Source organism: Balaenoptera acutorostrata, chromosome 7, assembly GCF_949987535.1.
Source record: "Balaenoptera acutorostrata chromosome 7, mBalAcu1.1, whole genome shotgun sequence".
In the NCBI taxonomy this organism is placed as follows: domain Eukaryota; kingdom Metazoa; phylum Chordata; class Mammalia; order Artiodactyla; family Balaenopteridae; genus Balaenoptera; species Balaenoptera acutorostrata.
In genome coordinates, this window is record NC_080070.1 from 41,796,535 (window position 1) to 41,819,982 (window position 23,448).

The 23,448-nt window shown below is 40.1% G+C and overlaps 1 protein-coding gene across 6 annotated transcripts in view; it reads left to right on the plus strand.

The window, feature by feature from the left end:
• The window catches only part of ELMO1 (engulfment and cell motility 1), a 556,794-nt gene that overhangs the window by 125,857 nt on the left and 407,489 nt on the right, over nucleotides 1–23,448 (plus strand). The window lies entirely within an intron of this gene.

Below are 23,448 nucleotides of genomic sequence, written 5' to 3' on the forward strand. Positions count from 1 at the left end.
AACCACAGAAAAAAGTGCTTTATTCTTCCCAGATGGTCCCTGGAATTTTCATAACTGGTCATGTTTTCTTCTGCACATTGATTGCCAGAAAGCTGAGAGTTAACAAGTGGACTAGATTTCCTGGCCTGTGTTGTATTTATTCCTTTTACTCGTTGCTTTGATTCATTCCGCAAACAGTTTTCTGTCTTTACTTCCCCCTTGCTTCATTTTCTTCAGATTTTTCATTCCTTTTATATTTATATGATCTGCATGCTATTCTCGGTGAGATAAAGAGGATATAAATAAATCAAAGATAAATGTTAGCAGTTGAATGTATTGTTGTTGATACCCTTAAACAGAAGACTGTCTCATTTTTACCTTGGTTCACCTTTTAAAGGTAACTAAAATATTGTGACTTCTGGGGTATTATTGGAAAAGATTGGATGGCTGTCTACTATTTAGGATATAATATGAAACAGTTTAAAAATTATTAAGTGATAAAATTATAGGGCAACAGAAGTTATAATAGTGTTTTTCAAACATCACCATTCAATGGGTAGTGAAATCAATTTAGTTGGTGTTCATTGCATTAAAAATTGGAATATAATAAAGTAGAATAGGTGCCAGTACATCACCTGTGTTGTTTCTGAAAAACTTATGTCACACGCACACCTGTATATAATACTAGTATATTGTGCTAGTTTTTTACCCTAGGCTGTGCCCCAAAAGCCATTGAGTCACAGTTAGCTCTGCCTTTGATTAACTGTATTGGCTTGTGTCCCCTGGTGGCTGTCCTGTCTTCTGTCATCATTCTCAGGAGAACTCAATGTACTGATGATTACTAAGGATGGAATTCTCAGACTAGAGAACATAAGCACCACAGGGAGAATCATTTAAAAATGTAGAGGGGGCTTCCCTGGTGGCGCAGTGGTTGAGAATCTGCCTGCCAATGCAGGGGACACGGGTTCGAGCCCTGGTCTGGGAAGATACCACATGCCGCGGAGCAGCTAGGCCCGTGTGCCACAACTACTGAGCCTGCGCATCTGGAGCCTGTGCTCCGCAACAAGAGAGGCCGCGATAGTGAGAGGCCCGCGCACCGCGATGAAGAGTGGCCCCCGCTTGCCACAACTAGAGAAAGCCCTCGCACAGAAACGAAGACCCAACACAGCCAAAAAAAAAAAAAATGTAGATTTTTCAAATCGCAACCCCAGAGACTCAGAATGAGCAAGCCTTGGATATGGCCTAGGGTTTTGCAGTTTAAGAGCCCTCTGTGGAATTCTGATGCAGGTACCCAGGGACCACTTGGAGGAACACTGCTCTGGGGCCACTTTTCTGAAGAGATGGGACCCGAGTGTCCCAGGCACTGTGCACTATGAACAGAGGTCGAGTGCTAAGTTTCATTTAGAAGGGTGTTTGTGTGCGGCCAATTCTTAGAATAATTTAAAAATTCATATACTATTTATGCTTTTACTCTAATTAACATTAATATCTAACATTAATAACTAATTTTCTGATATAATATCAGAAAATTCAAACTACTCAGGACAATGAGAAAATTATTATTTTATTGGGCATCCTAGTTATTTTCTGAGAGATCTTGTTTGGCCTGAGGAAATCCTTAATGTTGAATTTAAAGGGACTGCCACCTAAATCTGTCATCAATCTGTCTGTCTCTCTTCATTGGCCAGTAGTGAGGATTCTTCCTTTACTAAAAGTTTAAGGAATGAGAAGGCTCATTTTCCCAATTGCAGCTCTTTGTTTGTAGGTAAAATGTCATCACTCTTCCTCCTACAGCTGTCACTGAGCACAGTGTATGCATGTGACACAGAACGTGACACACAAAGGGCAGGAGATGGACCTTGAATCCTGGGTCCACAGGGGCAAACATGGGCCGCCTTCAGTCTGCGGTTAGGTCCATCTAGTTCTTTGCAAGTATTCTTAAAAATAGAGCCCATTTCCCTTTTTTTTTTTTTTTTTTAGTAATGTATTTAGCATCATCTTTATTACTTACAGCCCAGTGAGTTGTTAGGTGATATTTGTGTTACCATGGTAACCGGTGACTAATTTTCGAAACTTGTGCATGTTCTTAGTTAATGACTTTCCCTTGTATGTGAGGTGGTCTCCCTTCCTCTGATACAGATAAAATATCACCTGTAATTTTAAAGAAGAAAAATTCTCCAGCCCTGGCTGGACAAGCTAACATATTCTGTAACTGACAGATGCTTGTGATTCTCTACTAAGATCCTCAGGAAGGCACCTCCCCTGCTTTTCTCATGTTATCCAAGCCCATTTTCTGAAATTGTCTTCATTTGCTTATTGGGCCATTAACTTCTGTTTTTCATCGCAGGGGGAAAAAATGTCACGTTGTTGAGCAGCATTCAGCAGAAGCATAGCATGCAAATGCCTTAGAGAAAGTTAAGATTCAGCTATTTACAAGTTCAAATTCTGCCCCAGAGACTTTCATATTTCAGGGTGATGTCTCAGAGACAGAGAGAGAAAATACAAAATAAAAAGTGAATTGTGTATTTTTCAGCTTTATGGAGGTGTAATTGACAAACAAAATTGTAAGATATTTAAGCATATGTCATGGTCATTTGATATACGTATACATTGTGAAAGGATTCCCATCCTGTTAATTAACATATCCATCATCGCTATTTATTTATTTGGTGAAAACATCTAAATTCTACTCTCTTAGCAAATTTCAATTATACAATACAGTGCTATCAACTTAAGTCACCATATTTTACATTAGATCCTGAGACCTAGTCATATTATAACCTGAAATGTTGTACCCTTTTACTTACTTATTTCTGTTTCCCCCAACCCTTCAGCCCCTGGCAACCATTTTTTCTACTCTCTGTTTCAATGAGTTTGACTTTTTTTTTAAGATTCCACGGTTAAGTGATTCCATGCAGTGTTTGTCTTTCTCTGTCTGACTTGTTTCCTTTAGTATGATGCCCTCAAGGTTCATCCATGTTGTTGCAAATGGCAGGATTTTCTTCCTTCTCATGGCTGAATAGTATTCTATTGTATATATCTACCACATCTTCTTTATCCATTCATACGTTGACATCACTTAGGTTGTTTCCATATCTTGGCAGTTGTGAATAATGCTGCAGTGGATATGGGAATACAGATACCTCTTCGATACCCTGTTTTCATTTCCTTTGGATATATACCCAGAAGTGGGACGGTTGGATCCTTATTGTAGTTCTATTTTTGATTTTTTGAGGAATCTTCATGCTGTTTTCCATAGTGCCTATACCAATTTATATTCCCACCAACAGTGTATGAGGGTTCTGTTTTTTTCACATCCTTACCAGCACTTACCTCTCTCTGTTTTTGATAATAACCATTCTAACAGGTGTGAGGTGATTTCTCATTGTGGTTTTAATTTGCATTTCCCTGGTGATTAGTGATGTTGATTAGTCATATACGTGTTGGCTGTTTGTATGTCTTCTTTGGAAAAATGTCTATTCACTTTCTCTGCCCATTTTTTAAATTGGGCTTTTTTCTCTTTTTTTCCTATTGAGTTGTGTGAGTTTGTTATGTATTTTGGATATTGACCCCTTATCAGATATATGATTTGCAGATATTTCTCTCTTTTCCATATATTGCCTTTTCATTTGTCGATGGTTTCCTTTGCTGTGCAGAAGCTTTTTAATTTGATGTAGTCCCATTTGTTTACTTTAAGTATTCCAGTGGAATTTGTCTTCCAAGAAAGAATTTTACAGAGAGAGAGAGCTAAGCGTTTTAGTCCATTATCTTCATTCCAGTCCGATGAGGCAGGTTATTATTATCTCCATTTTACAATGAGGAAAGTGAGACAGAGAGAGATTATGCAACAACCCGTTTAGGTCATACAGATGGGCAGTGGTTGAGCTGAGGCTTGGACCCAGGTGGGTCTGCCTCCAAAGCTGTCTATGCCACCTCCTGGAAACCCTCTGTCCCCACTACCTGGGCCCTGGTTTGTTTATGATGCTCCTTTTTTTTTGCTGACACCAGGCCAGTGATCCTGATGGTAATTGCCTCAGGACAATAAATATAGGAAGTTACACCCTTTGAGCATTGGTTACCAGCTTTAGTCTGTGACCTTTTTATTCCTTAAGAGAATGGCTTGGAGGAAGTTGTAACAGATAATCTTCCACTCACTGGGGATTAGCAAAACACATTTTCATTTGCCTTTGGTCTGGATTGTATAATTGTCTAAGGTAGTATTATTGCATTAATACCATATTTTTTAGGCAAACAGGAAAATTGCCTTGTCATCCTTAACCCTAAGCATGCAGACAGGTAGGTCCCCAGAAAGCATGGGGCATGGTAGAGGGCACCTTTAGGAGATCCTGTACTTGTGGACAACTGAAGTTTTCTCACGATTTCAGGATGGTATTTTGGTCCCCCTGTGCTAAGACCTACTTCAGAATGTGTGAAGTACAGTGATATACCATGGCAGTATCTTATTTCTGTAAGTTTTTATTTTGTAAGAATAGAGATATCCATTTCTCATCCAGGCCCTCTCTGCAAAGCTGGCCCCAGGAACTTTCAGGGAAAGAAGTGGGGTTTTGAAGGGCACCCCGTTTTAATGCCATTCCCACTTCCTAGGTGCTCTGTGTTCTCAGACAGGCCTTGAGCTTCCCCGAATCCCTGGGCAGACAGGGCTTGTGTATCCCTGGGACTTGTTTGTCCAACCCGGGTCAGGAGACTACTCAACCATCGTGTGGAATCCAGTTCACCTGTCACACTTGAAGCACGGGGCTCTACAAAGAGCTCAGTGAGATGAATCCCTTGCATTCTCTGCATCCATGGATCTCAGGGTCTAGTGGGGGAAGAATACCTTGAAGTGGGCACAGGTTTTGAGGAAGAAGAGGAAGGAACCAAGTGATTATAGAAGAGAAGAGGGATCCAAAAGGGTCCTGGAGTGGGCTAACCATGTCTGAACTGAACTTTGAGAAACTAACGGGAAACATATTCATTCAAAGACAGAACTCTGTGTGTGAGTTTTAGGCACCTTCACAGGTCAGCTGGGGCATCAGTCGGGGGGATGGTAACAACTGTCCTGAACATTTGTTGTATGCTTGCTATGTGGCAGGCGCTGAGCTAAACGCTTCGCTTCACGTGGGCTCTTTGTCGTACTTGAGTCTTTCACAGGAAGCCTGTGAACCAGGTTTTATTGTTACCTGCTCCATTCTCTGGAGGGCACAACTGAGGCTCAGGGGTGTAAGCAACAGAGCAGGGATGGACACAGGAAGTCTGGCTCCAGAGCCAGTGTCCTGTGCTCTTGGGCCGTGCTGTGGGACAGGCAGGAATCTCGGCAGTTCTCATCATCCTGTGCCACAGATGGAAGGCACACCAGTTCTTGGTGCGGGAGGTGGAAATCCATCTTTGCATCTCTATTTTACCTCCCTGGTTTCCTCTACTGACAGTCCTCATTCTACTACCTCTTGGTCCTCCAAAAAGCATTCGATCCTATTTATACCCATGACCCAATAACCCAATTGCGTCAGCATTGCTGAACGAAGTAATTTGCCTTAGAAATTCCCCAGAGATACACACACTACCAGCAGAGTTTCTTTTTCATTTGGAATGAGGCTGGTGAGCCCAAGGGAACTGGTTCCATCCAGTGTGGGAAGGTTGGCTTTGCACAGAGACAATGGTTGGTGCTTCTCAGCTGGGTTGGTTAACCCAAGGGTGTGAGTCCTTATTGGTCACTAAACAAATTGAGCACAGGGGTGTCATGTGACTGCCTCAAGGACACTGTAATGAAAACAGTTCAACGCACTAGACATCTCTGGTGCACTTGCTTCATCTTTTAAAAGTGGCTAAAATATTGTGGGGTTTGGGGTATTATTGGGAAAGGATTGGGGAATTTTCTTCTATATGAGTATAATGTGAAGAGTGTAAAACTGTTTTTGAATGATAAAATTGCAGGACAATAGAGGTAATAGTAGGGCTTTTCAAACCGTTGGTCATCACTTGTTAGTGGGTGGTAAATCAATTTAGTAGGTTGAAGGAGCATTAAAAAATGGACTATAGCAGGATAGAAAACAGAGTGTGTTACATGTGTTGTTTTGTGAAATATTTGTTTCATGTGCATTCATATGTAATACATGTTTAGTCTTATTTTTTACCCTGGGGTCAAAAATGTTTGAAAGTCACTGAAAATATTTACGAGGTGGGGGATTAACTAGGGAGAATAAATACAAGTGCTGTATGTTAAGTAGTTTAAGGAAGCCTCGTGTTTGGAACGTGTTCTTCCCTGAAGAAGGTAATACACACAACAGCACCGCCAGCACCAGCACCAAAGAGAATACAAAGCAAACTGAGGCATGTCTTTTCCTGGGGAGCTGCCGGTCCGGTCCACTGGCTCCTGGGAGGGGCAGCCTATGGCCTGGTGCCATGGGTCCCTTCTCTATTGCCCCCAACAGCTAAGGGGACCAGAAGTTGACACCTTACCCTAGCCGAGCGCCCCTGGCCCCCCGCACCGTGCTTCTCTTCCGGGAATCTGGAATGGAGAGGTGAGTTGGGTGATGATGCGCGCTAGAACGGGAAGGTGAGGTGGAGTCAGAGCTGCTGTGGTGTCAGGGCAGATGCATCTTCCTACAAGCTGAGTGTGGGGCTTTGCAGCCCCGGCCATAAGTACCCAGAGTAACACCAGTCTGCAGAAGGGATTGAGATAAGTGGGGATGAAGGCCCGTGAGGGAGTCAGAGGATGGGGAGAGGGAGCGGCTTCCAATCCTGATTTCCTCTCTGCTTTCTGTTTCCTGTCTTTGCATCCCTGTGAGAGGATATCCTGTGGCTTTTCAGTCCTTCCCCTGAAACCACTGTACTTGGGTCTCCGTTACTCTTGATCAAAGAACTTTCACTGGGACAGGCATTCTAATTTGAGCAAACCAGAGCCCAGGAACGTTGTAAATTTCCTAACCTAGCCACACATCCTATGCGACATTCCTTTTTCTGCTGCTGCTTGTGGTGAAAGATTCTGGATTTGTTCAACAGAAGCCACTGTGGCGGCCTCAGCAAATTATCCCTCAGCCAGGTGTGATGAGCATGGGTTGCCACCTGCTGATCTGGGCCAGCGCCTCCAGGACTGGCTCTCAGCAGGCAGAAATGGGCAAAGAAAGACGGTCCCGCTTTTCACCTTGCCCTGGCTCTTCAGCTCTTCTGGGGCTCCTGGCTCCCAGCATTTCTCTCATGCTGCCCTGTTGCCCCATCTCTTGCCTTTCTCATACCCTGCTGCCTGCTCTCCCTTTGTTAAAGACTCCACATTCACCTGTGCCTTGCTGCTGAATTCTTTCTTTTTTGATTTGTAACTGAACCTGACTTCTGGTATGGATGCTTCTTGCCCTACTCGCTGCTTGTATGCCTGTCACCAGCCTTTAGAAAGCACTGGACTCTTCTAGACAGGCTGCTTGTCCTGGATCTGCCAGCTCATAATCCAGGGCTGTCAAAAAAACCCAGCCATGCCAGGAGGAAAAGAGCCATGCATGCATGTATTCAAGAAAAGAAACTTGTACTGACTTCCCATATGTGCCAAGCGCTGTGCTAAGCTTTTACCATCTTAATTGAGAAATAATTCATACATCATAAAAACTACCATTTCAAGTGTACAATGCAATGGCTTCTAGCATATTTACAAAGTTGTACAGCACTTTATTTTTTAGATAGTAAAGCTGTGTCATTTCTATTCAGGGTATTTTCTAGTTCCAAAACAGCAGCTCTCAGATGTAAATGGAGATCACGGCCTCAAATCTAGACATGTGGATCCACTAGATCAAGGCTGCACTTCAAACATTTTTAACAAGTCCAGGTGGTACTAGTGCCCCGTTTGAACATTACCCGTTAGAAATGTGAGCAGCCTCTGGATCTTTCTCTTTATTCCTGCATGCGATGTGTCAGCTGAAGAAAAATGCACGACCTAAAAGTGGCCAGTTATGTTTTATTCAGGGACTTTACTGAGGACTATAGCCCAGGAGGACAGCCTCTCAGGTAGTTGTGAGGAACTGTTCCAAAGAGGGAAGGGAGGAGCCAGGATATAGAGGAATTTTTGCAAAACAAAAAGCAAAAAATAAAAAACAAACCCCAAAACATTTAGTCAAACATCAAAAGATTACTGCTAATCACAAAAAACCAGGCATCTCAAGTTAATGATTTTAGTGCGTTCTGTATTTGGGAGGATTCAAGAGTCTGGGCTCACTGAAATTATTCCTTAGGTATGCATCTTAACCATCTAGGGTCAGTATCCTGTTTTTCTACATCCTGAATTCCCCTCAGGGCACACCATTGGGGCCGCTGGTGTGGCTAATGGCTTGATGGCAGCAACATTCTTTGTTTACTGACATGGCAGGCAACATTTTTTGTCTGCAGGAGAAAACCCATGTTGTGAATTCTTATCGGCTGGAAGTCCTGTGTGCTGCCTGAAGTGGGGACATCATTCTGCTTGGTTTCCACTGTTGCTGAGAGAGAACGAGGTCCAACTTCCTTCCTTAACCTGGCCGTCAGGGTGTGTCACAATCTAGCCCCAGTCGACATGTTCAATTTGCCATCTTTTTCTTGTTCTCTCCGCTTTAGCCAAATTGCCTTAATGTTCTCCAAATAAACCTTGCTCTGTCTCCCCCCGTATAGCTTTACTCACCTGGAATTCAGTCCTGCCTGCCCTCCCTCCCTCCGTCCCATTCTGTTTCAGGCACTAGATTAGATGCTAGGAATAAAGAGATGAAATGACAGACTCCTTGCTTCTGGGGGAGATGAGTCTTACCAACAAACACACCCAGGAAGTAATGCCATTAAAACAACTGCCATTTCGGGACAGCCGACCCTCCTCTCCCTCCCAATCCTAAATTGTCTGAGCTGGAAGAAACCATAGCTGCTTGCCTGAAATAATCTTAATCCTGATGTTGGAGATTAGTGTCTTCATTCAGTCCTTCAGCTCTAAATCTCTCCCTTTCTTCTCTGCTGCTACAGGAATTATTGTCTTTTTATTGTCTCTTAGGTTCATTTGATAGCTAAGCAGGATCTGCATATCTTTATTGTTGCCTTGAAGTGGTACTTAACTATTTGTGTGCTAATTTGTATTTTCCCCTCCCTGGAGTTGCAAGTGCCTTACAAGCAAAAACTTTGTGTTCTCCCTCTGGGGCCCCTGCAGTGTCTGTCTCTAGTTCCTTGAACATATTCTTCAGGTGTTCGAAGATGGTGGATTTTATGTGATGCAGTTTTCTCTGTAAGATAAAAGGTACAATTAGTTGCTTAATAAACTATGTATGATGTTGGCTGATTCAATTACCAGAATATGCACATAAACTTTCAGATTATTCACAATGGAGGGATCATAGAGTGAGTAAATGAATCTTAATGCTCCTCTTAGAGTCTTAAATCAGTGCTAAAAAGTTGGCTTTTAGTATTGCAGGACTGATTAATTATCTTTTCCAAAATAAGTACGTACACACATACATACGCACACATAATATTTATACTGTGCTGAATGTCGACTAAAATTTTTAAAGATTCATCAGATTTCATAAGATGATACTTAAACCCAGTCCCATGGATTTAAGTACTCCTTCTTTAGAATAAATGACCTGTTTCTGAGAATTTGGTCAGCTGTATGAATTTATCTCTAGTTCACAGCAATAGCTATGGGGAGGGAAAAATAAGAGACCCTCTGGTACCTCATACGAATAATTCTTCATTAGGCAGATGATCAAAGAGTAATACAATTTCAAAGTCAGTATTATCATTTTTATTTTCATTATAGCAAACAACAACTTCTAAGAGCCAAACTGTAGTTTTGACAGATAATTTACCCCCAATTTTATGATTTTTGTTGTTCAGTTCTGAGAAAGTGAGTTTTACTTTATTTCACCCTGGGGGATCCATTGATATTCTTGTAGTTCACCCATCTTCGGTTCTTTATTTCCGGCAGTTGGCTCTGTGGAAGCAGTGATCACGGAAGAGTAGAGAGATTTCTAGGCTTAAATACATGCTTTAGAGTTTCCATGAAGGAAAACATGGGCAGTGACTTCGAAACCTTGTCAGCATTTTCTCCCCACTCCACATACTCTTTTTTTTTTCAGATTTTTAAAAAAAATTTATTTATTTATTTTTGGCTGTGTTGGGTCTTCGTTTCTGTGCGAGGGCTTCCTCCAGTTGCGGCAAGCAGGGGCCACTCTTCATCGCGGTGTGCGGGCCTCTCGCTGTCGTGGCCTCTCCCGTTGCGGAGCACAGGCTCCAGACGCGCAGGCTCAGTAGTTGTGGCTCACGGGCCTAGTTGCTCCGCGGCATGTGAGATCTTCCCGGACCAGGGCTCGAACCCGTGTCCCCTGCATTGGCAGGCAGACTCTCAACCACTGCGCCACCAGGGAAGCCCCACATACTCTTTTTCATTAAATGAAGGAGAAACTTAGGATAGTCACACTCCACTGTGGTGACACGTTTTCCAATAACCAAGGAACAATTGAATGCAAGTGTTTGCAGTTGGAATTATATGTACATACAGTGAAAGCCAGTCACTAAGAACAGAGGTTGTAGCAAGACTCTTGAGCAACAGGAGAAGCACTTTGGAATTTGTCATATTGTGTTTGCTGTGTCTTAGTCCTTTCAGCTTGGCTAACAAAAATACCATAGACTGAGTGTCTTACAAACAACAGTTTTACAGGCTGGAAGTTTAAGATGAAGGCGCTGGTAGATTCAGTGCTTGGTGAGGGGCCGCTTCCTGGTTCCTAGATGGCCGTCTGTCGCTGTGCCCTCATAAGGCAGAAAGGGAGAGGCAGCTTTCATAAGGGCACTAATCCCATTCATGAGGGCTCCCTCTCATGATCTAATCACCTCCCAAAGGCCACACCTCATAATACCGTCACACCGGGCATTAGGATTTAACAAATGACTTTTGGGTTGGCACAAACATTTAGTCCATAGCAGCATGCCACATGTGAACCAAGAAAGTTTTATTATCATCCCCCAGACCTTACATTTTGAGTTTCTCCAAGCCAGGAACCAAAAGATTATTAATATTATTCATATTTACTTTAAGAACATATTGGATTTTTCCCAGTTCAGTCGTCGAAGACAAAAGAGCTAAGGGCAGGATGAGCTTAGCTGCGGTTGAGCTAAGGGCAGGATGATAGCCACATGACATACTTGGGTATTTGGTTCCAGGGATGTTGTTTGGGATAGAATGATATGTACTACTCTTGGGTTCCCTCAGCCCTTTCTCAATTCATCAAGCCCAACTTGTGAAAGCTGAAGTATACTCACACACTGGTACACATGCATACACGCATCAGACTGTCCTAACTTTCCCCAGGAGCTATCCAGCCCCTTTCTGGGAATGTCGCCCCACCTCTCTCCTGGTACCTTTGCTCCTAGTGACTCAAACTAAATTGGCATTAAACTTTCTGAAGTCTCTAAAAACATTTTTGGGGTGTTTTTAGAGTTTTCTAATTAAGAGTTTGGGAATTGGATGGGAGCTATCATTTAAAATAATTTAGTGCTTTTCCTCTAGAGAGGACTTGGAAGAGTATATACTTATTTCAGGATGAAGTAAATAAAAAGACAGTCCAAGTTGAGTAATATAAATGAGAGGGAGCAGGAGAGAGGAGGGTACTGACTGCCACCAGCATTACTCAGATGTCAGTGGGTTTTATGTTATTTAATGTTTACCACCGACTGTTGGATAGAGGCTATAACAAGATGATTGCACAGGCGGCTAACTTTTTTGCTTAGGCTCCCTAGCTTGTGTTTGGTAAGATACTACTGCTTCTAGAATTGCAGGCAAAGATAAATGCCAGAGGTCATGATAATTCCATGTTCTCCAGTTCAGCTATTAAACAAATGAATAGATTGACTCAAGTACTGAAACATTTAACTGTGTAATGCTCAGATACAGGATGAATGACACATGGGTTTCCTGCAAAGGCAGGCACTTGTTTACCAGAAATGATCCTAGAAACACCAGAACACCCCTTCTAAAGAAAACAAACAACCGTAAAAAGCAAAAACCCATTATCAGTAGAGGAGATTAGTTCTGAGAATGGCTCTGCGACTCTTACATTGTGTTCCAAAGCCAGAAACCTAATTGCAAATTTCCTAAGTACAATCCCGTTCCTGTTTTTTATACTCTAGGAATGAGGTTTATTTTTGAATAGCTATTGGACTATGTTTCTCAAAGTTTTAAGTTGAAGACACAATATATACATTGTGCCAAAGGTAACAAGAAAGTCATGAAACAATAGTCACCGAAATGCGTTTTCATTGTTGTTATTTTCAGTCTATTATTTTCTATTTTGTTTTATGTGTTTTAAATGTCTGCTAGGATCCATCAGGATGACTTCATGACTATTACTGATTGTGATCCACAGTGTGAAAAACATTTCATTACATTCTTTGCTGTACAATGTCACAAAGTTAGATATCCTCACTTTACTATCCCAGTATCTAGAACAATGCTCAAAAAAATATTTATTTAATGAAGAAATGAATACCCACTACAACAGTAAATCAGTGACTCAAGGGCAGACTTGAGGAATAGGCATGAACAGAAGGAAGAAGAGAAATAAAAGAAAGATACAAAGTTTGGTAGGAAGACTGGGGAGAGGGCAGAGGAAGGACATCTTGCCTCAACCCAAGAAAGGTAGTATGCCTGCAGCTGTTTTCTGGATATGGCACTCTGTGACATTTGGGGTTCTAGGATGCCCACACACTTTCCACTGTGATCAGAGTTAAGTTACAGTAATAACTATTGCATGATCATTTCTTTTTATCTCCATAGTTCCATTCATTTTTGCATTAAAAATACCCCATATTTAGTAACCTAAAAGCAAAACCCATTATTAGTGGAGATGATACTTACTGATTCTCTGGGTGAGGCATTTGGACATGGCAAAGCAAGGATGATGGCTTGTCTCTGATGATGTCTGGCGTCTCATCTGGGAAGGCACAAATACCTGGGGGCTGGAATCATTTGGAAGCTTCTTCACTTACATGTCTGGCTCCTGGGCTGGGATGACTCAAAGGCAGAGCTCAGTTGGGACTGTACACTGGAGTGCCTACCTGTGGTCTTTCCATGTGGCTTGGGCTTCCTCAACAGCCTGGTGGCAATGTTCCTAGAAGCTCCCTGAGAGGGCATTTCCTGAGAGCCAATATTCCAGGAGAACCAAGCAGAAGCTGGATGGCTCTTTATGACCTAGCCTTGGAAGTTCTGTAGAACCTTCTGCTGTGCTCTATTGCTGAAAGTAGTCATAACCCTCCCCAGATTCAAGGGGGGGGGGGGCATGGGCTCCTCCTCTCTATGAAAAAGATGGCAAACAACTTTGGGGCTTTTTAATTAAACCACCATATGCCATATCCCATTACCTTTCTTTTTCAGGAAAAAGCTGTTAGATAGAGTTACTATTTTCCAGAAGTTATCCAAAGATTAAACTTACCTTTTACTTCTGCTAGATTTCAACTTTTTAAGCTAAGAGGAAGAAGAAAAGGTAGTTAAAATAAGAAAAATAGAAGAAAGTTTACATCATTAAAACACAGAGCAACAATGAGGTGATTTTCCACATTGATAAAGGATGCAGGAGGAGGAACAATTTATTGCTTCTTTTTCTTAAGGGTGGAGAGGGGAAGCTGGGTAAATTGAGCAAGTGTTCAGAGGAAGGTAGAGGGAATTAGGTACCTTGGTATTTACACCTTCTTTTGAGTATAATTCTTGGGGAAATGGGTTTACTTCTTGTGCCCTGTCTGAAGATTAAAGTTTAAAAATAAGTGCTTTGTGTATAACTGATTTACTTTGTTATAAAGCAGAAACTAACACACCATTGTAAAGCAATTATACTCCAATAAAGATGTTAAAAAAAATAAAATAAAAATAAGTGCTTTGTTACCATCAACTCCACTTGTAAACCAGTAACTGCTCTTCATTTATCAAAGATGGTCTTGTGCTTGGTACTGTGACTAAAGAGAAAGCTGAAAAATACCTGGTTTGAAAAAAAAAAAAAAATACCTGGTTTGTTAATTGCAGTCCTATCAAGTCTCTAGGGCTGGTGCAGGGCAGGTTAACCTTGGTTATCAAGTACGTTCTTCAATCACTTCTCACTCTTACAGGGGAAAAATACAAAAAATTAAAAAATAACTTTAAAAGTGATTCATTGTGATCTTATCTAAGCTTTTCCATTTCATTTAGAGATGAATAGGAAGGGATGGTTCCTCCTCTATTCTTATTTTTTAAATGTATTTCTTCTTTTTCTCATTGTTAGTCTGCTCCCTATTGTTTATTTTTAATTCTCCTCTGACCCTTTTTCTTCCTGCTGACCCCTTCCTTCCTTCCTTCTTTCCTTTTTTGTTAGTCTGTAACTTTATTTTACTTTCACTCCATCTTTCCTCACTACCATCTCCTTTTTTAGGTCATTAGCCATCTTTTTAAAAATTTCTCTTCCTACTCTCTGTTCATCTACTTTTCTTTCTCTCCTCTATGTTCAGATGCCCTCTCTCTTGAAACTTTAGACTTGCAAGCACTGTAGTTAGGTTTAGATTTTTAGATATAAAAAAATAGTGAGGTGCCACTTTACTAATATAATGCAACTTACATAAAACTTTCCTTTTTTCAGTATCTGCTGCTCCTAAGCAAACAGATATGAAATCTCAAGTTTCATTAAAAAATTTACATAAACAGATAAGCACATTGGAGACATATTAGAAGTAAAAAAAAGAGTAAAAATTGTTTTAATTATCAGAATCCTAGTTCTCAGAGAAAACCAATGACGTTTTAGTATATACACTTCAAACTTATTTGAGTTTGGGTGTGCATTTGTTTTGTAAAATGTGATCATAGCATACACAATCTTTCATAACTTGCATTTTAACTTAATATATAGTGGGCATCTTAACATGTTAGTGTACTCTGCCTACTTCACTATGTAATGAAGATTAAATTGGATAATGCTGGCAAAACACTTTGCCAGACGCTTAGCCCACGGTCATCCCTCAGTGAGTCATATTTCCTATTTATTCGTCAAACTTAATGGCTGAGAAGTATTGAACTCAGTTTTTAAGTCAGTTCTTTTTGTTTTGATTTTTAGATTGTTTGCTTTTTTTCTTTCTTCCTCTTTCTCTCTCTCTCTCTTTTCTTTAAATAACACTAACGTGTCCATTCCTTAAACTGAGTCTTTGTGTAATTCCTTAACCATTTCCTTACAAAATATCAATAGAGGGCTTCCCTGGTGGCGCAGTGGTTGAGAATCTGCCTGCTAATGCAGGAAACACGGGTTCGAGCCCTGGTCTGGGAAGATCCCACATGCCGCGGAGCAACTAGGCCCGTGAGCCACAACTACTGAGCCTGCGCGTCTGGAGCCTGTGCTCCGCAACAAGAGAGTCCACAATAGTGAGAGGCCCGCGCACCGCGATGAAGAGTGGCCCCCACTTGCCACAACTGGAGAAAGCCATAGCACAAAAACGAAGACCCAACATAGCAATCAATCAGTCAATAAAGAAATCTTAAAAAAAAAAAAAAAAAAAAAAAAAAAAAAAAATATCAATAGAAGTTGAATGAAGAGTCAAACTGGGTCATCCTGACTTATTCAGCCACTGCTTACTGATGACCCCCTGGGTGCCAGGCACTTTCATGAGTGATCTCACTTAAGCATTTAGGGCTCACAGGGGCCCTGGGGGGTTTTGGAGTTTAGGTCACACAACTATGTGTGTCATCTTTGGAACTGAAACTGAGATCTTCTATATTATTGTGAAGAACATTCCATTTCAGGGGATTTTAGGGATGGTTCATGAATTGCAGAAGTATTTGATTTATCTGGCCTTTTAAATGGTTATTTTGAACTGTTTCAACATGAATAAAAAATCAACATAAACTGTAACAATAGCCTTATTATTATTAACTTAAGCTGTTGGGTTAAGTTGACTTTAGGTGGACCTCAGTATGAAGCATTTTATTTCCTTCATCCTTGTGCATACATTTACACTTCTTATAAACGTGTCATTGACTGGGAAGATTGGAGTGTTTTATTTTAAATCAGGCATGAATCTCCCCACTCGAGTAAAATCATCTAAGTAAGTTTACCTGTGCTGCATCTGAGTGCCTGGTGCGTGTACAATCAGGGCTAGTTCAGGCTTCTCGGCTTGGCTGCATGTTAGGTGTCCAGTAACAGGGGAAGACCTAATTTTATTCCTTTATGTAAGTTTGGGGTGCTTTTTTTGCCTAACTTCCAGTATTTATTATGAGGAATGAGAGTTGAGGTTAGATGTTAGTTATACAGATCTGAAAGAAAAAAATGCCCTATTGTTCCCTTTCCAAGCATCTGGAGAAACTCCTGAGATTTAAAGGTGACCATTGACAACTACATATCTGGGTATGGTAGGCAGAATTCTAAGGTGGCCCCCAAGATTCCCATCCCCTACTGTTGCATGCCCCATACAAATCCTTCCTCTTGAGTGTGGTCTGGACCTGTGAATATGAAGGGATGTCACTCAGGTGATTACATCACAGTTTGTCAAAGGGATTTGCAGATACAGTTAAGGTCCATAATCACTTGACTTTGGGTTGGCTTTGGGTTCATCAAAAGGGAGATTAGCCTTGTGCACCTGACTTAATCAGATGGGCCCTTTAAAGAAGGTGAAGCATTAAAGTGATGCTCTCCTGTTGGCCTGAGAAGGTGCAGATTGCCAGGTTGTGGAGAAGGCTGCAGGGTAAGGACCTGAGAGCAACCTCTGGGAGCTGAGCGTGATCCCTGGTCAACAGCTGGGGAGGAAGTGGGAGGAAGTGGGAGGAAGTGGGAGGAAGTGGGAGGAAGTGGGATCTTAGTCAAACAACCACAGGAAACAAATTAAGTAGCAACTGGAATGAACTTGGAAGTGGCCTCTGAGTTCCAAATAAGGATGCAGCCATCTGACACCTTGATTTCAGCCCTGTGTGACCCCGGGCAGAGGACCCAGTTAAAATGTGCTACCCTCCTGACCCCATAGAAACTGTGACATCATACATTTGTTTAAGCTTCTAAGGTTTTGGTAATTTGTTTTGTAACAATAGAAAATGAGCACATTGTGTGAATGTATCCAGATTTTCTCTACACTGAATAAGATAACAGAACACAAAAGCAAATTGAATGTGGAAGCTTGTTATATTATTGTAATGATCCTCCATAATGCCAGATATTAAATTTTTATGTTAATAAAAAAACCTCATTATTCCTGCTGATTACCTTAAAAAATATACATTTACAAACCTAAGCTCATAAAACATGTTAATATTAATACAATACCTCTTTGTCTATTTTAGGTTCTGAGGGATTTTTTCCCCTTTCTAGAACAAAAAGATTCCATTATTTGAAAACCACTGGCTTGACTAATAGGCACTTTTTAAAAAGGCTGCATTTTGCTTGTTTTAAGAATGTAACTGTTGGCAGGGAAAAGAAGAGCGGGATTGTGCAAGGCTAATTTATAGTCAGCACATTGTTTTTAAATATATGTTTATCTTTAATTGTTCCCTCATTACAAAGAAATGCATAGATGTAAGAAATCCAACCACTACTTTTGATTTAGACAGATGAGTTTTGCACTAGTGATTGTTTTTAAATCAGAAGTCATTTAAATAGTAATTTAAAACTTCTAAAGCATGCAATATTTCAAACATATCAAAAAGTACAGAAAATGATATAACTGATACCCATACACCCAATCATCTAGATGTTAACAGAGGTTAACATTTTGCCTATTGCTTCAGGTTTTCTTTTTTAGAAAAGTGCAAATCCAGCTGCATCACTATTCTATCATTTCTCCTGTCTCTCCTCCTATTCCTCCCTCCCCAGAGGTAAATACTAGCCTGAAATGGATGTATATTATTCTCATGAATGTTTTATAGATTTTCTACATATGTATGTATTCACGAATAATATAGAGAATTGTTTTATACTTTAAAATTTAAATGATTGGTATCATACTGAAGGTAACATTTTGCAATTTAATTTTTTCACTCAAAGTTATATTTTTGAGATAAATAATGAATAATGTCTCATGGCATGAATAAAGCACAGTTGATTTATCCTTTTTTCTGCTGATAAGCAGTTGTTTCCCCAATTTTGGTATCACAAATAGTACTGTCATGAATATTCTTGTTCATGTATTCACGTGATTCCATTTGAACATTTCTCCAGAATAGAAAGTAGGAAGCTGTTGGGTTGAATCTTTAACTTTACTAGGAGTTACCAAACTGCTTTCCAAAGCGGTTCTGCTAGCCTGGTCCCACCCACAAAGTAGAGTTCCTCTTCCCTTCTTTTCACTCTGTGTTTGCTGTCAGAGTCCTGCTAATGCTAGCCAACTGGATGGGGGGTGGGGAGCATGCGACTTCTTGTGGCTTTAATGTGTATTTCCCTAATTGCTGAGGCTGAGCCTATTTCCTATGTTTGTTATGCTTCAGATTTCCCTTCTACAAACTGCCTGTACAGTCTTCATCCAATAGTGGGAGGGGAGTGTTTTATTCTCATTGATTTATAGGAGCTCTTTATAGGAGATGGACAATTCTTTCTTATCAAGCTCCCCCTAGTCCACTCGTCCGTAACTGTTTAATTTTCTATGGTGTCTCTCATCAAACAGAAGTTAATAAGACCATTTTAATATGATCAGATTGATCGCTTTTCCCTTTATTGCTTGGGCTACTTATGTTTTGTTTAAAAGCACTTCCACTAGTCAGGTATTGTAAAGGTATTCTCTTTTATTTTCTTTCAGAAGTTAGAGAGTCTTGATTTTCTTATAGATCATTAATCCATTTTGGAAGAGAGAGAGAGAGAGAGAGTGTGTGTGTGTGTGTGTGTGCGCACATGTTTCTATTAGGTAGGGATCTAATTTTATCTTTTTCCTCCTAGCACCTTTTATTGAGTAATTCATTACCCATCTTCCCACCCCCATGATTTACATCGTCACCTCTGTAGTGAGTCAAGTTTCCGTGATTATAGGCATCTCAGTGGCTTTCTGTTTTGTTCCTTACCATACAGCTTTGAGCACTTACAACTCAGTAACAAGACTTGATGTTTAGTGGGATGAATCTGTCTTCTTTTTCTTTATCAAAATCACCCTGCGCAGTGTAAGTCTTTTACTTTGCCAAATGAATTTTAGCATCAGTTTGTCAAATCCTGTAAAAATTTTGATTAAAATGGAATTAACTTATGGATTAATTTTGGAGGGACATTGCTTTCATTAGCATATTGTTTATCTCATCCACAAAAACAATATATTTTTCCATTTATTAGAATGTTCCTTAAACTTTTTCAACAAGTCATAATTTTTACCTCAAAGTTCTTGTATATATTTAGTAATATATGTGCCTAGGTACCTCATAATTTTGTATCTATCGTAAATCATATCTGTTTTTAAGCACTTCCACTCTTTATGATTATTTATGTACGATTTATTGAGTGTTTGCTGTGTACAAGGCTTTCTGTTGAGCTTAATTTCTGCAAATACACCGAGATGTGTTTATCAGTGTATTTCCTGTTTATTATTAACAAAATTAAGTATCAGAGAGATTAAATAACCTGATGATTATATATGATTAACTGTACAGCCTAGATTTTAACTCAGTTTTATCTAAATCTTCACCTTTTGCTAAAAGCCTTTTCTTTTAAATCAGCTAATGTTTCTCTGATGTATGTCATCTTGTTTCACAGTATCTTTTTATAGTAAAAAACCAAAATCTCATTACAGAGTCTTTATGTGAAAAAGGCATTTATTTCACCAAGTAGAAGTCCCTTCATACCAGTTAGTTAATTCATCTGGATAGACACGTTTATGGCAGAGAATAAGTCTATAAAAGAAATGTTTCTCTGGTTGTTATCTTTGGATCAACTCTTAAGGAAAACACCTGTCCTAATTGACTTAGTGTGTTCTTTTTCTTGCTCACTACTTCACTTGTGCTTAGAGGAATTTAGGGTTAGTTCTCCCGACAAGACAGACAGCTTCTAGAGGCAAGGCCTGGATGTCCAAGTGCAGGGTGGATGCTCCAGGGAAAAACAAGAAGAAAAGCTAAGATGTAGATTAGCTTTTTAATACATTTAAAGTTTTTTAAAATTGAGGTATAATTGACACATTATGTTAATTTCAGGTGTACAGCATAATGATTCAACATTATGTATATTGTGAAATGATCACCACAATAAGTCTGGTTAACACCCCTTACTTACCATATGTAGTTAACAATTTTTTTCTTAGCAACTTTCAAATATGCAATACAGTATTATTAACTGTAGTCACCGTGCTGTACATGACATTCCCATCACTTATTTACTTTATAACTGGAAATTTGTACCTTTGAATCCGTTCACCCATTTTGCCCACCCCATACTCCCCGCCTCTGGCAACCACCAATCTAATCTGTTCTCTGTATCTATGAACTAGAGTTTTGTTTGCTTTTTTTGTGTGTGTGAAGATTCCACATATGATGAGTGAGATATACAATATTTATCTTTGTCTGACTTATTTCACTTAGCATAATATCCTTAGGGTCCATCCATATTGTAGCTAATGACAGGATTTCCTTTTTCTCATGGCTGAATGATATTTCATTGTATATATGTATACCACATTTTCTTTATCCATTCATTCATCAGTGGGCACTTAGGTTGTTTCCATATCTGGGCTATTATGAATAATGATGCAGTAAACATGGAGGTGCATATATCTTTTCAAGTCAGTGGTTTCATTTTCTTTGGATAAATACCCAGAAGTGGGATTGTGGGATCATATGGTAGTTCTATTTTTAATTTTTTGAGGCCCCTTCATACTATTTTCCATAGTGGCTGCACCAATTTACATTCCCACCAGCAGTGCACAAGGGTTCCTTTTCTCCACATCTTTGCAAACACTTGTTATTATTTTATCTTTTTGATGATAGCCAATGAAAACAGGTGTGAGGCAATATGTCATTGTGGTTTTAATTTGCATTTGCCTCATGATTAGGCATGTTGAACATCTTTTCATGTACCTCTTGGCCATTTTCCTTTGGAAGAAAATGTCTACTCAGTTCCTCTGCCCATTTTTTTTTCATCAGATTGTTTTTTTGCTATTGACTTGTAAGAGTTCTTCATATATTTTGGGTATTAACCCCTTCTCAGATACATGATTTGTAAATCATTTGTAAATGATTTTTTGCCATTCAGTATGTTGCTTTTTCATTTTGTTGATGGTTTCCTTTGCTGTGCAGAAGCTTTTTAATTTGATGTAGTCCCACTTGTTTATTTTTTTACTTCTGTTGCCTTTGCTTTTAGTGTCAAATCTAAAAAGTCCAAGACCCATGTCAAGAGGCTTACCGCCTATGTTTTCTTCTAGAATTTTTATGGTAATACTTTCAAAGTTTTGCCTGTTTAATTCCCTCCTCTTTCGTTTATCATCCATACTGACTTCTCTGGAGAAGTCTACTTAAACTCTAATTCTTCTCCTAGTGCAAGAAGGAAGAAGAGATAGGATAGAAGGGAGGAACCTCTAGTGGGATTCAAGCTAAAGCCCACTTGTTCTCTAGTGTGTCCTGTTGGGTACTTTCACTTCCAACACTGAGGCCAATCCTGCTTTTCTAAGGCCTCTATCTGGCCTCTTCTCATCACTGGGCCCTTCCTCTTAGGGCTGAAACAGGTGAGTTTCTGGGAGTGGTTCTGGATGGTTTTGTGAGCGTCAGAGCTCAGTAGTAGATGTCTGGGGCTGTTTGTAACTCTGCTTCTGTGCTAGAGCAGCCTGATGCTGTGGCTTAGGTGAACAATGTGGTGGAATATGGTTCACTTCCATTCAGGACATTATTGAGGACACAAGGATTGATAGTGGAACATGAGCAATTATATCTCAGTTATCCCTTTTTAAAAAATGCTTAATGATACACGTGCCTCCTAGTAGGCAAGAAATAAATAGCCGCTGGTTGACTGAAGATTGTAGAATAGGGAAGGAAAGGAAAGATGGTCTGAGATTTATCTGAATTGTGGGAGGAAGAAAGGGACAGTATTTCTGTCTTTGAAGACATAAGTGGCCAGTTAGTTTTAGTTTACAGATATATTCTGGCTATTGCTTCAGGTCCTATTACGATTAAAATATCCATTCCATTCATTCAAAAAGTATGTATTGAGCATGTTTTACATACCAGGCACTGTTCTTGACACTGGTGATGAACAAAACCTGAAGATGCCCACTCCTCTCGTGTATATGTTCTTATGGGTGTGGGTGGAGACAGACAGGAGATTTTAAAAAAATGAACAAAGTATTTTCAGATTGGAGTAAGTACTCTGCAGGAAATAAATGGGCTAACATGATAAAGATTTGGGGGCAGAGTGTGGTAGGCAGGCATTGCTGTTGAGCTTAGTCTGCCAGGCTAGCCTTGTAATTTAGGTTCAAGAATGGGTCAGAAATACGACTTGATTTGGTTTGAATTTCCAAATAACCAGATATGGATGAAATAAGGCTACAGGAGAGTGGGCATGGTTTCCAGAATTGGGGGCTTCTTCCTCCAATTACGTGCACCCCAAGAAACGAACTTATACTCCTGCTCTAAGGTTGTAATTCTGCTGTCAGGGTTTGTGTTACCCAAGGTTAATGTCTGGGTTCTGGGTCTTCACGTTGGGATTGTGCCAGCTCTGGGGCAATCTGCATCTCTCTGCAAGGCCCCAGATGTCCATCTGTGGCCAAGATTGCTGTAAAGCATCAGGGAGTGTCCTTCTAAAGAGGTGACATTTGTGCCAAGACTTGAGAGTCACAAGGAGGCAGATCATAGCATTGCAGGAAAAGGCACAACCAGTACAGAAGCCTTGAAGCACGAAGGGCTTGGTGTGATAAGGAACAAAACGGAACGAACAGGATAGTGAGCTGGGGAGTGGGGGAGTACCAGATATGATTGTTAGAGGTTGGCCAGGGCCACATGGAGAGTTTTTTAAACCATTGTAGGAATAGGGATTTTCTTCTAAGTACAGTGGAAAGCCACTGTTTTAACCCAGGCTCCATGAACTTGTATAGGAAGAAAGTTATAACTGTATGAAAATAAAAATTTAGCTTTATTTCAATGATGAATGTAGACAACCAGCCATGATAGTATAAACAGTGTCTGTATTGATGTTACCGGTAGAAATCATAGATATTTCCACTTATTACTGTTATTGCAGTGATCTCAAAATGTCATTTATGATCATTACACTAATTAGAAATTACGGTAGTTATTAGCGCTTATAATGTATCTTGTTATTTCATGCATTAATAAAGGCGCCAGTGAACTATAGCCTGTGGACCAAATCCAGGCTGCCACCTGGTTTTGTAAATAAAGTTTATTGGAATACAGCCATGCCCATTCACTTACGTATCATAGTTGCAACAGAAAATTTCTTTCCCTGCAATGCCTAAACTACTTAGTATCTGACTTTTTCTGGAAAAAGTTTGCTGATACCTGTACTGATAAAGCAGCATATATATTACTATGGTACAGTTTAAAAAATTGGGTAACTGTTGGTTTCTTTGCAA